Raw genomic sequence first — 15,269 nt, forward strand, 5'->3', positions numbered from 1 at the left:
TGCTTATATTTGTCTAACCATACATGTAATGACTTAATTGAAGTGTTGTGTCTTGCAGATATAGCTTTTTATTTCACTTTTTCACACACATAGAAGCAAATTAAGTTAAACTGGTTTATGTGAACAGTAAAGAACAAATTACAGATATTTTCACTAAACCCTTACCCAAGGAATCATTTGAGTACTTAAGAGACAGATTGGGGGTTTCTGCCCCTCCGCCAGAGACTTGATTGATACAATTTGGCATCAGTTTGGTATGCATTATTAGAGATACTATTCATTCCGGCACTGATGTGGGATACTACTGCTCAGCAAAAGTAGTCATCTTTGAGATTTTGAGGCCTATGTTTTTTGCTTTGATATTTATGTCAGATCTCTGGCATTGATGTCAAAGAGGGAGAGATAGTGATGTGAAAAATAAATTAAAAACACTACAGAGATATCATTTAAAGGGGGAGAGTTATTGATATTCAGAGCTACATGCAAGACTTTATTTGTTGTCTTCCATAGGGGGAGACTTGTTTGCAATTTCTTGGTACTTAGATGTTTTTCACATCTAGTGTTGCCATCAATGCCAAAGGGGGATATTTTTGTCCATTTGGAGGAATTGATTATGTGTTGCATTGACGTTTTGTCATTGATGTCAACACTAGCTATTTGGATGCTTTACCGATACCCTTTTGCTCTCATTAAGTTGAATAGTTTTTGGTTAATTTGCATTCGGCATGATCTAGTTGACTCTAGTACAATCTAATGATGGAATTGGATTGGTCATGATTCTTATACTCATATTTGGTCAGTTGGTTGTGGTCTAGTAATTGGATTCTATCCTGCTTGCTTAGAAGATTGGTTTCTGGTTCCAGTGAGGGTTTCACGAACAGAGCTTTTGGTGGAGATATTTGATGTATTACATAATTGGTGTTGGTGCAGCTTGTGATGGAGTTTTAGGATTTTGTTGGTGATCATGTTCAAGACTTTGCACTTTGAGATCATTGTTGAAGCATGTGGACCTATACTTGGTCCCGGTTGATCTAGGTTATGGACCGACATTGATGTAACATATGGATATGACTTATTGTTGTATTTCCGCGATGTCTTATGTTATAGGCCAACATGGTTTGTAATTATGTAATTGGTTTATTGTTTGGTGGCCGACCTAATTGTTTATAGTCGAGGGTTTGTATAAATAAGATGTAAGATCTCATGGTAGATCATCATGGTTAATGTAAGAGGTCATGGTCAAGGAATGTAATGTGCAAATAATGTAATATCATTCTGGCAGAGGAGTTGGTCGATCATTGGATATTGAATTGGGTTTATAAGAGGATTTAGTCCTCTGGTATTGAGCCTAACTGGAACTATACTCAAGCATAGGAGATGCTATCTATTTCAGTTCAACACTTCTCCAGATTGTAGTCTGGATTTGTATGTAGTCAATGAGACTCTTTTTGTGATGAGCGGTGTGCTCTAGGATGTTGGTGTGCGGATGTTGGCCTTCCCGCAAGTGAAGGATTCTTCATTGTAAATTCACATACTTACTACAAAAGTATTATCTGAGTATGGGTAGGCTTCCCACCGTGGTTTTTCCCTTTACCAGGTTTTCCATGTACAAATCTTGGTGTTGTGTGGATGGATTGTATTATGTGATTAGTGTTTATACTTAATTGGATTAACGAAAATTCCAGTATTGTTGTTTTACATTGCTAAAGCTTCTGGTAATCTATTGGAACTGATTCACCCCCCCTCTCAGTTGTCTTCCAGTTATCTAAACTATCTAACAGAAATATGCCTTCATCACATCTAGGGCCAAATTTCCCAATAATATCATCTCTCTTGATATAACATTTACTACCAAAAATTCTGAAATACTTAACTATAGGTGTATTACCAAACCATAATTCATAAGGTGTCTTATCGGTTTCTCCTTTGATATGTACTCTATTGAATGTATAAACCGATATGCTCGTTGATTCTCTCTAGTAGATATGAGGTAGCTTAGCTTCCATCATCATTGTTCTAGAAACATCTAAGATAGTTATGTTCTTGATTTTCAGAACTCCATTCTGCTGAGGTGTTCGAGGAGCAAAAAATCACCTTTTTATACTATGCTTGTCACAAAATTTAGTAAACTCATCAGATGTGAATTCTCCACCATGATCTAACCTCAAACATTTAATCTTCAATCCTGTCTCAGTTTCCGCTTTAGCCTTAAAGATTTTAAACTTCTCAAATGCTTCAGAATTTTCTTTTAAAAAAGTAACCCACATCATTCTAGAATAATCATAAATGATTAGCATGAAATATCTATCACCTTGAAAACTTTTAACTCTAGTAGGGCCACATAAATCAGTATGAATAAGATCAAGAACATCATTTGATTTATCTTGTATACTCCTAAAAGAGGTTTTGGCTTGTTTACCCATTCGACATTCTTTACATATCAGATTATAGGGTTTCATAATCTTAGGTATATCCCTAACTGCCTTAGTTGAATTGATCTTCACAATGCAATCAAAATTCACATAACATATCCTTTTATGCCATAGCTAACTCTCATCAATCTGTGTAATCAAACATGTCTTCTCACCAAAGTTCAAATGAAATATGTTACATTTTGTTTGTGTACCGGTTGTAATCTCCAGTCTAGATCTGTTAATGATTTTGCATTTTCCATCCTTGAACTGTAATTGAAATCCCTTATCTACCAATTGTCCTACATTGAAAATATTATGCCTCAAACCTTCAACATAATAAACATTGTTAGTATTGTTCTCACCATCTAATGATATAGTTCATTTTCCTTTGATCATACATGCCTTTTCATCTCCAAATCTAACTAGACTTCCATCAAATTCTTGCCAAGATAGAAACCTCCCTTTATCTCCAGTCATATGATGTGAACAACCATTGCCAATTACCCATTCATCCTTGTCTTCAATTTTAGCAGCAAGTGCCTTCTCTTTGGGTACATTCTCTTCCAGTGTCAAATCATCCTCTTTGATAGTCAGGAACACTCATTCTTCCCATTGCCAAAACCACTAGTAGAGTCTTCTTTCAGTTCATCATCTGAATCAGTAATGCTTTCCTCATCCACTATGTAGCATGATTTGTCTATGTTTTTCTTGTACTTATACTTGTTCTGATATCTAGGGTTAGGCTTAAATGATCTTCTAACTCTTTCTTCAAATCTTGAATTCCTTTCACGACATCTAGATGCAAAATGACCAATCTTATTACATGCAAAACATTTAAAAGGTGCTTTTTCTTCATACTTACTTCCTACCGGTCCTTTAGGTACTCTTCTAGCAAATGGTACTTCAAGTTGCTCAAACTCATCATCTTATCTCTTCATATCTTCTAATTCATTTGCATACAAAGCTTTCTAGTCTTTCTTACCAGTTATAGATGTAGATGCATGAAAAGAAGATTCAGTCTTCACAGCTCCAGAAGGTCCATATTCTTCAAGCTTGAAAGAAGATAGTTTCCCAACCAAAGTATCTCTATTGAGAGATGTATTAGACATTGTTCTCAACTCATTGATAGCAGTAGCCTTCATTTTATAAGCCAGTGGTAGGGCTCTTAGGACTTTAGAAACAATTTCATCTTTTCTCAGAGTCCTACCACAACGTTGAATTCCCATAACAATCTCATTTACCCTTTCCATGAATGCAGTAATCCTTTCATCTTCTTCCATCTTCAAGTTTTCATATCTCACCTGGTAACCATCAAGTTTAGCAATCTTGACTGTAGGGTCACCTTCATTAAGAGTCTCCAACTTATCCCATATACCCTTTCTAGATTATTTGTCAGCTAATCCCATTATTTGTTGATCAGAAAGTGCACACAAGAGGGCTTTTCTTTCTCTACAATCATTCACAATCTCCTTGTCCAAGTTTTTTGGAGGAGGAATGCTAGATCTCAGATTATAGGGTGTGACACCATTCTGTGTCATCTCCCAAATCTCCTTGCCAAGACATCTTAGATGAGTCTCTATCAGAATCTTCCTTAGAGTATAATTTGTTCCATCAAGCCTCGAAATATCCCTTCAAAAGATAGCTCTAGAAGAACTGGATGAACTTGAACTATTAGTCACCATAGGATCTTCCTCAAGCGATTAAGCTTTCTGTAGAGAGGACCAAAGCTCTGATACCAATTGTTAGATAGTTCAAATAACCAAAAGACAACTGAGAGGGGGGGGGGTGAATCAATTGTCATAGATTACCAGAACCATTAGCAATTTAAACTTTAATACCGGAACCCAAAACATTAATACCGAAATAGTAGTTAATCCAATAAAGCATTAACAATAATCATAGAATAAAATCCATCCACATACACCAAGATTTATACATGGAAAACCCGGTAAAGGGAAAAACCATGGTAGGAAGCCTACCCATAGTTAGATAATACTTTTGTAGCAAGTATGTGAATTACAATTTAGGGGTCTGCACTTTCAGGAAGGCCAACAACCTAGTGCACAATGCTCATCACAAAAGGAGCCTCAATGACTATATATAAATCCAGACTACAATCCAGAGAAGTGTTGAACTATAAAAGATAGCATCTCCTATGCTTGAGTACAATTCCGGTTAAGCTCAATATCAGAGGACTAAATCCTCTTACATAAACCCAGTTTGATCTCTAATGATCAACCAACTCCTCTGCCTGAATGATATAACATTATTCACACATTACATCCCTTGACCATTACCTCTAATAATAATCATGATGATCTAGAATAAGATCTTACATCTATATATACAAACCCTCAACCATAAACAATTAGGTTGGCCACCAGACAATAAACCAATTACATAATTACAAACCATGTCAGCCTTAGACCAAACAAATAATATATAACACATAAGACATCCCAAAAATACATAGATAGGTCCAATCCCCACGCTACTTTAAAGCCGATCTATAACCTAGATCAACCAGGACCCAATATAGGTCCACATGCTTTAGCAGTGATCTCCATCTTCCAAGTCTCAAACATGATCACCAACAACATCTTGAAACTCCACCAGAATCTACACCAACACCACTTATGCAATTCATCAAAGATCTTCACCAAAAGCTCTTCCGGTGAAACCCTCGCCAAAACCAAAAACCAAGATTTAAGCAAGTAGGATAACATTCGATCACCAGACCAAAACAAACTGACCAAATATGATCATGTGTATCATGAACAAGCCAATTCCATCACCAAACTATACTGGAGCCTACCAAATCATGCTAGATCCAAGTTAACCAGAAACCACTCAACCTACTAGGACTAGAAGGGTGTCGTTAAAGCATCCAAACAACTAGTATTGACATCAATGACAAAATAACAATGCAACACATAATCAATTCCACCAAATGGCTAACAAAATTATATAGAATGCTTGAGAGTGGTGTTTGTGTAGATTATGTAGACATGCAATTCTTGTCCATGGGTACTAGTTCATGTAATAATCATATTATAGAGTTAAAAAATCTAGCTATTCCTATAGTTCTAAATTATTATATCATTAAAGGTTGAGGACTGAAATCTAGTTTTTTTGTATTTCTCATAGTGGGCAACAAAGTCAAATTCATATATTAAGTTTATAGTTTCCCTCATCGTCGTATTTATAATTGTTGCAATTTAGTTATGGATGATTCGTAACTAAGCATATTTCTTAGCGTCGAACCAAAATAGGGTCTAGCACATGCTATTTGTGGTTCAACAATGCAACCCTGCCTCTTTAAGTAGAATTCTTGTAATGAAGCTTTATGAAATGAGAAACTTTATGGTTATTAATTTGCATTTGGGTAAATGGTAGTTAGGACTCATTGAAATGCAAGTTGAAACTTATATGTGCTAGTTTGTGATTCAAATCCATTTCTATTGATTCTACTTTGCCATTGTACATTCGATTGACTTACATATATGAGATTAGAAAGCTTATAGTTGAACATTTAAGGTTAATTTGATGCTTTATTGTGATTAATTAATTTTCACCTAATACCAATTAGTTATTTCATGTGATTAATATATGAGAATTAATTAGAAAGCTTGTTGTCTTTTGATACTAGTCCATGTAATCATTAGATTATAAACTTACAAAAGATAGCTATTTATATAGTTCCAAATGATTACATTATTAAGGTTGTGGTTTAAAATCTAGTTTTATTGTATTTTTCATAAAGGATGACAAAGTCAAATTCATATTCTAAGTTTGCAGTTTTCCTTCATTGTAGTTATGGATGGTGAAGGGAATATACAGTAGTTACACTTGCTACAATTCAGTTGTGGATGATGGAGATCCTTCAAATGACAATACGTGTTATGTACTAATAATATTTCCTAGTGTCCAACAAAAACAATGTCTTCCACATGATTTTAACCAACCTCCACTTGGTGATGAAAAAACTAATTTCCCTATTTTTAATCTCTTGAAAACTCAAAGGAGGCATTAGTGAGCTAAAAATTGAGTTTTTCCATGCTTGCCAACTCCATAAAACATCTAAATTTATCATAAGTACTCCTCACTATCCCTTGACTTATTCTTAGAAACAACAAATAATCCTAGATGTTCTCCACTTGTTGGTTATTGACTATACTTCTTGAAACTGTAAATTTTTTCTTATAATAATTTATAGAACATGTTCCCTTGTGAGATCATCCATGTTTTAAAATAGCTCACCTTGTGTTTGAATTAGCTCCAACATTTTGAATTCTCTCTACGAATGACATAATTCATTAAATTGACTTCCTTCTTTGTTTCTATTTGTAGTGCCCCTCCCCGATTCATCTTTGTTTTGTGCATCGATAGACTTGCTTAGAATCTTTGATGATGTTTTTGATTCATACTTATGGCTTTATTTATATCTCAGATGTTTATAGTTGATGCTAGACATTTCATATTGATATTTGATACATTATGGTTTATGTGGATGATGTTATATACTGGATTATTATTATGGTTGGGCTCATATTTGGTGATCTATATGCACTCATTATTCAGGTATGAATTATATGGCTTGTGATTATATGATGGCATTTTGTTAGTTCCAACCCCACCACTTGATTATATTTGATAACATGATGATGTAATTTCCATGACTCTTTTACCTATATTTATGATAGGGATGATGTCATACCACTCGTCATGAGCATGATATGACATCGTGTAGTGCCCTCCTCAATTCATCTTTCTTTTATGCATTGATAGACCATATGGTTATATATTAGACTACTTTATGATTCTTTTGATTGATGTTTATGGATTTATCTATGATTTGGATACTTCATAGATGATGGTAAACATATCATATTTGCATGTGACATTATGATTTCATGTGGATGATGATATTCATGGACTCTTATTTGATGATCTAGTTGTTTATTAATGATGAAATGATGGTTTCATTCCATGTACTAACCCAACTTTATGGTTACATTAGATGAGTTGATGTTATGAATTTCATGACTATCTTACTAGTGTATTTGTGATAGAGACAATATCATATCACTCATTGCGAGTATGATATGATGTTGCAATTCTCTTCACTTGCCTGATCATCTATGATATATATTATTGTATATGCTATCATACATCTATTGGTGGTGACATGTTTGTAGGTACCAGATATTGACTCCACATAGCTTCATAGGTCTGAGAGTGTCTTCATCCCAATGGCAAGTTGATAGGAGGTGACATGAAATTCCAAATTATACTCTAGGTGTAAGCTGGTAACCTGTTAGTCTTAGTTCTGTGGTTAGAGTTGTCTCGTGGTATTTTATGTTACCTAGTGTCAGATTGTTGTGGAGATGTGATTATTGGTTAATTAATTATTAATTAACTAATTGGCTCATATAGTTTATAATAATAAATTAAACTAATAGTTGATCTTAATATTTAATATTAATGTGAGATTATTATTTAGGATTTATATTTAATTAATGATTTTATATTATTGATTATTTATTATTTATTTGTGGCTTAATATTTATTTGGGGTCCTATGGTTTAATTATTTAATTAGGCCTTTATATTTTATTGTGTCTTGGTTTATTTAATCAATTGATTGTTTATATTATTTTAATCCCTTTTTAGCCTTTTGGGTTATTTAATTACTTATTTATTCTACCTACCCTATTTAACTATTGGTTGAGAATATTGCGTAAGTTAATTAATTATTATTTTATAATCTTACCTTGATTTTTAGAGAGGGTTGGTATGAAATATTATATTGTCTAATTATTATTTTTTGGCCATCATATTCTATAGTTTGGATTTGATTCTCTATATATTGAGTTTGTTGTGAGGTTTCCTAGGTTATCCTTCATGGGAATTTTTCTACGAATTAAGGATTTTGGATTTGTTGGAGCTTGGCTTGGCTATGGATTGCTCTTCATCAAGTTTCTTAGATCTCTTCTTTTTCTAGGTTGGAGGCTCTCCTCTTTGCATTTGATTTTTTTGAAAGATTGTCTACTCAGTGATTGTGTGAAAGACTGTTTGCGGGTTGGGAAATATAATAATGTCATAGATTATTTACATAGCTCAAGGAAGAAATATTATATCTATACTAGGGGTAATGTTTATATTTTCTACATTTTTGAAGAATACCGTGAAAGAGATTTATATGATTTCTCTATATATGTCTTGTCGGGAGTCATTCCTGTGATTGTATGTGAAAACATTGTGGTGCCCATCGTTGGGCTATTTTATCTCTTTTGTGTATTAATTCATATGTCACTTGTGCCCTTATTTAGGTCGATTCGATGTCGTGATTGATACTAATATATTTTAGTTTAAATCACAAGTCTTATGTTTTGGTTTTCTGAGTTTTGAAGTCAAAGGCACCAAATTATTTATCGAATGTGTCACAGTAACATATGCACTACTATTTTATTCATTTAGGTTGTTTCTTTTCTTGTATGTGTTGGTTTGTATGTCTTATGCACTGATCATTAAGAAAATGTGTTATTTTATTAGGTAAAAGCGCTGCAGGAATGTCTATATGTGCTAATGCTGTGAGTATATGCGCTAATATACTTGACAGAAGTGTTGCCTTGCCAATCATATGTGTTATTCTTGTGTCCAGATACATTTGAAAGTGGTTCAAAGGAACTGATTTACTTGTCAAATGCATTGTAGTGTTAGGTGAAAGCGCTCCACTGTTTTGCAAAAGCGCTATACTACTCTGTCTCTTGAATTTTGGTCTTTTTGAATTTCTAAGTTGTTATTCTTCAAGTCTAAGTCTTTATGGAGGCCGTTTTCTATTGTCTTTTAGGTTTTTGAAGATGTGCTAGGAACAATTTAGTGTGATAACTGATTGTATATGTTATTTGGTTGAGCGAGATGAAATATGTACCTTGCTGCTATTATCTTTCGGGATTATATGGTTGATGTGATAATTATTTCATGATTCATATTCAATGTCATTTGTGTGGTTGTTAGTAGGACATATGTTAATAATGTCTCTTGATTATCATCAATTGATTTACCTTGGTTATCCAGTTATGAAATATTGTGAGTCTATGTTTATGTGGGATGGGTAGTAATTCACCTTAATAAGATTAAGGAATGGACATTGCAGCCCCAATTCCTTGCCTAGGGATGGTAATGTGGATTCATGATAGGATTGGGAAGACCTTGGTAAACCAAGTAAGTATAACTCCCTTGATATCCTCAAAGCTTGAGATAGTTCTGCATGAGTATCATGGATGCCAGAATAGGTGCCTAGGTTCCCATTGTCATGATAGCATGCATTGACACTCCTTCCCTACAAGTAGGTCCTAACACCTTAGCCTTGATTTGTTATGTTTCTTATGGAGGTCTTATGGTTATATCTTGCACTTTGTCTTAGCCATGTGATGTGTTGGATTATAGTCCTTATGGTTTTATTTGAGGAGGTTTTGTTGTATCCTTTGGTTGTTAGGTGTCAGCCTGGATCTAAAGTGTTTGTGGGATCTTGTGTCATCTCCTAGCATGGGGGTGGTTCCTTATGATTCCACATGGTTGGGTGGTTTCATGCTCTTGTGCATGGATATGAATTCTTATCTCTTTAGCTTATGGATGGATACTTGTAGCAGATTATTGTACATGATTCTTATGGCATATGTATTTATAGATTTCATTATATCCTTGTACTTATAGAATGAGAGCTATGCTCCTTTATGTAAAATGGATAATGTATTCATATGTAATGATAGTTGATGTATTAGCATATAGTTATGACCCTTGTAAGAGAATATATTGATGTATCTTGTTGTATCATGGACATTGATAATTGGTGGAACTAAGGTAATTGGATCTATTGATGTGCATTTAGTGATAGTGTTGTATGTATGCTTATTGTGGTTAGAAATAGATATGGAATGTGATAGATGGTAGTTGAAATGGAATAATGATATTTAGATAATGAATAAGTAATTGGGATTAGGAACATTTGGCTTGATGCTCTTAAAATGAATCTTAAGAGGTTTAATGACACTAACATTATTAATGAAGAGCTCATGATAGATGGATTAATGAATAACCATATATATATATGCATGTAATAATGAATACTATATGTGTTAGAATACATTAGATTACATGATGTTATGTTTATGATGATAATGTAAGTAATGGCATTAAGATACCCTAGAGAAGTTATATGTTGAGTTATATTTACTTCCACTTGCATAATGAGCTCGTATGATTATGCTTTATGTTTATGTTCATGATGGATATGTGTATATCTTGTTAATGGTTGTGTAATGAATTTGAGTAGCTGTTTATGTATGTTTCTTAGATGAATTTAAATTTTTTTTCTCTATTTGTATGTTAGTTGGCTGTATTTCTCTAGCGCATTTTGGTGGGCATTACACATTGCAATTATCTTTCACTTGTTTGACTATTTTATGATATATGCGAATGTATATGTTATTGTGTGGATATTGGTGGTTGCAAGATTGCAAGTACTAGACATCGACTCCACTTGGTCTCATAGGTCTAAGCGTGTCTTTAAATCCCAATGGCAAGATGATCAGAGGTGGCATGTGTTCCTTCTACGCACTCTAGGTTTAGTTGATACCTTGCTAGTTGACTGTCTTGGCTTGAGTTGTCTTGTTGGTGTCATGTGGTATTTAGTCAAGTACCCTTTGGTGGGTTGCCTTGTGAAGTTGTGATTAGTAATTAATTAATAATTAATTGATCCATATAGTTTATTAATATTAAAATTAATTTAATATATAGTTTTGATATTTAATATTAATGTGTATTTTATTATTGAGGGGTTATTATTTATTAATGCTTATTTTATGGATTTATATTTAATTTATCTATTTTATATTATTGTATATTTATGGCATTTGATTATTTATTTAATTATTGGTTAATGGTTATTGGTTTTATATATTTGTTTATCTATTGTATTGTTAAGTCTTTCGATTTAATTTATTGGATATTCTTATTATTTATTTCCTTTTACCCATTTGATTTGTTATTTACTCTACCTAATCTCTTTTACTATTGGTTGTGAGATTTGGGGTTTGAAATAAATTATTTTATATTATTTAATTTCAATTTTTGCAATGGTAGGTATGGTTCATCATATTTTGGATTATTTTGATTGGCTAGGGAGATTGTATAGTTTTGGATTAATTTTTACAAATAGAGTTTTCTGAGATTTTCCGAGGGTTCTTTTGTCTAAAGAAATAGTTTCATTGTTGAAGATTTTGGTTCTCAATTGGATTGAAATTGGATTGGAGCTTGGCTTTGTATTTTCACTGGTTGTGGATTTGGATTGCGCTTCTTCAAATTTCATAGGCTATAACTTCAATTTACTAGGTTGGAGGTTTAATTCCTTACATTTTGATTTGGAAGAAAAATATATACTCCATATCTATGGGAAGAAATATTGGATTTTTCTATGTGTTTAAAATATACACAAAATATATTGATAACCTTGGATTTATTGTATTGCAATAGTTTTGAATTTAATGGGAGCCTGGATTTTATTCCTCTGCATTGTTGTGAAGTTTCATGTATCAATTTATGCCTATATTCAAAAGTTTCTAGTGTCTATGATCTTTCTGTGCAGTCTGTGTTTCATGTTGGGTATTCATTTTGGTTGTTTGTGAGGCTATGAAATCCTATACCTTCCATGATTGAGTTTCCTTCTTTCTATGCCAAAAGTTTGTTTATAACAGTTCAAAAGGTCGACATTATTTTTTGGCTTGTCCTTTGTTTAGTTGTGTTTTCTTTGTCTTGGATTTGGTGCGTTGAATACCTGTGTTCCTTTACATATTGGCATTTTTTTATTGATTAAGTTAACTTTTGTAATTAGTTGTATATTTCATTTCCATCTTCTAAGTCTACTTTACTCTCTATCTTGTATATGCTACCCTATTGGACATATGCATTATAGTATTTTGTAAATGTGATGCACTCTATCTCAAAAGTGCTAGTTTGTTCTTCTTATGTGCTAGTTTGAAGACCATAAGTGATGTCTTGGTTGATGTCTTCTCTACAAGGTATGGAAAATACACTAATTTAGATCTTGTATACGCTAAACTGGCTGTCAAATATGATGTACAGTTGCGTATATGCATGATTTTGGTTAGTAAAGGTGTCAGTGTTTTAGTATATGCACTGTTTAAGCCCATAAATGCACCAGTCTACTTTATTTACCATTATTTGATCTTTCTCATGATCTAATATGATTTTTGAGTTTGTTACTTTTACCAAAGGCTGTTTCTTGGATTCCTTGTGGTTTTCATGATTAGTGATATTATTTGCATCTTATCATTGAGCAAGATGGTTTTACGTTACTATGGATAATTGTGCATATTTATAGTTTAAGCAAGATGGATAATGATTTTCTTTGTGTTGCATGATTTTTAGAAGAGGATCTTGGCTATACATGTGATTTGGGGATTATGGTATGTCCGCTTATGTTTTAGAAGTGATTGCATGGATTCTTGTATGGATAATATGTGAAATTTGGTGAAGAGCCTTGTTGTTATTGTATGGTTGTTTACCCAAAGGTCTTGGAACATGGTTATGGGGAGTGGGCTTTCATAAGTATGTCAGTGTCACATGAGATAGGCCACTAAGAGGTTCCTTGTAAGGATGCTTGTGGGTCTAGACCTCTAGGAAATCATTGGAAGTTTTCTTGTTTAAATAAATGATAACCTTAATAATTAATTAGATGGGTTGGGTATTTAGGATTCATCTAAACAAGATAATAAATTGGTTTTGGTGCACCATCTCATGGCCCTAGACTAGAGACTCGAGATGAGCTTGGGAGGGTCATGGAGATGGAAAGTTGAACTCCCTTGTTTCTCACATAGGTTGAGATGGTTTCACATGTATCTCCCTCCTTTGAGGGTATCATGTGATGGCACTCTTCCCTACATGTGTCCATATTCCTTATTCCTTGTTTTGTTGAAAGCCTCAGGGGGTTATGAATTTGATTTAACCTTATGACGTGACTTGGATTATTGTTCACGTGGTTGCTTTCCAGTTGGGGTTATTGTTATGTTTATGTCCTTTGGTTTCTACATGTCAACCTAGGTCTAGTTTGTGTGTGGGACCTCATGTCATTCTCTAGAGCATGAGGGGTGGTTCCTTATTAGTTCCAAATGGTCAGGTGGTTTGATGAATTCTTCCATTGGGATATTCTTTGTTGGATGCAATCGTTCATGGATATGGATTCTTTATCTCATCAACTTATGTTGGATTCTTGGAGCAGATGTTATGTACTTATGTAAAGTGGATTGCAATATTGTATCATGTATTATGAGATACTCATACTTACAGATTGGATACTATTCATCTTGATGTAAGAAGATATTGTATTCATTTCTAATTGGGTATTGACTTAGTAGGTTGTTATTATGAATCTTTTAGTTGAAGATGACTTCACATGAATGGCTTCACAATCTTTATAGAATTTGGCATACACTGTGTATTTCTCTTTTGTGACAATCCTTTTGAGTGATACATTTCTTCTAAGGATTGCCATCTCTCCAAGACTACACTTTTGTTCACTTCTCTCATAGGTTTTGGATTGTTCTTCCTCAACAATGAATATACTCTAATTTTACATTAGACCTACAACAAAAGATTTTGTTCATTTTTTTGAGGCATGCTTTTATACCAAGGAGTCTCCTTTTAGCTTAGATAATTGTGTTTCCAAATTTGAGAGTAATTTACAATTATTATAGGTCCCTGTGATAGATATGTGTACCCTTCAATCACTTGATTTTTCTTTTATTAATATCTCTTTTGTCTCTATTCTCTTAATATATCCTTAAGTACCTACCTTACTTTTACAAGGATTCTCACATCCTTTTGTGCATCAATCCATAAATGTTGTTGTATTTTGCATCTAAGGTCTACTCCTTACTTCTAACATGCTTTCTTGGATATGCATCTAACATCTCATTGTCTTTTTTTCCTTTATCTATAAATTAGGTCTTTTGCATCCATTTTTTTTTGTCTCTTGACACTTGTTATGCATCTTGCATGATATGTAATGAGAATTTCCTCTACTTCCCTCTAGTATTTCTTGTCATAGCCATGAACACATCCACCATGTCTTTAGACTTGATCTTCTTTTTAATATCACATCCATCATATTGTCATTTGTTGTGCATTTTTAAATGATAGAAAGACAATGACACTTCTACCATAACCAAAACTAGGAGAAAATAATTTTGCTAGTGTTTGAAAGGGAATGTTGGGTTGTAATTGGATTTTACTATAAATAAGCCTTTTAAATAAAAATATGGGTGAAATTGTAGCACACCATGATACTACCTTAAGTAGAGTATTGGGGTCTAGTCTCAATTTTTAATCAATAGCCAAACTTAATGAGAATGAATCCATCATACTTCCCATTATAATAATGACAATAAGCTTTCTTATTATGCTTAATAATAGAGCATCGTCATCATAAAGATATTTATCACCTTTCCCAATAGTAAAGGAATTAAATGATAATATGTATGGAAACCTTAAATAATTACATAACAATATTCAATGCAAGAAACATCTAATAAGGAAACATAACCTTCAACTTTAAATCCCTTTTGTAGTACAGGTAAAATACCTTCAAGCCAATATTGAATGTCACAAAATGAAACCTTCTCTATCCTTATTTTCCCTTGAGATTCCTTTGTTAAATTTTCATTGTTCATCTTAATATTGTTGTCCTTGACATTGCACACCATGTCTTCTTTTTATATTCTCATACAACTCTAATAATTGTATGGTGTCAATACTAAGAGTATAATTTGTACAT

Source organism: Cryptomeria japonica, chromosome 3 (genome assembly GCF_030272615.1).
Source record: "Cryptomeria japonica chromosome 3, Sugi_1.0, whole genome shotgun sequence".
Classification (NCBI taxonomy): domain Eukaryota; kingdom Viridiplantae; phylum Streptophyta; class Pinopsida; order Cupressales; family Cupressaceae; genus Cryptomeria; species Cryptomeria japonica.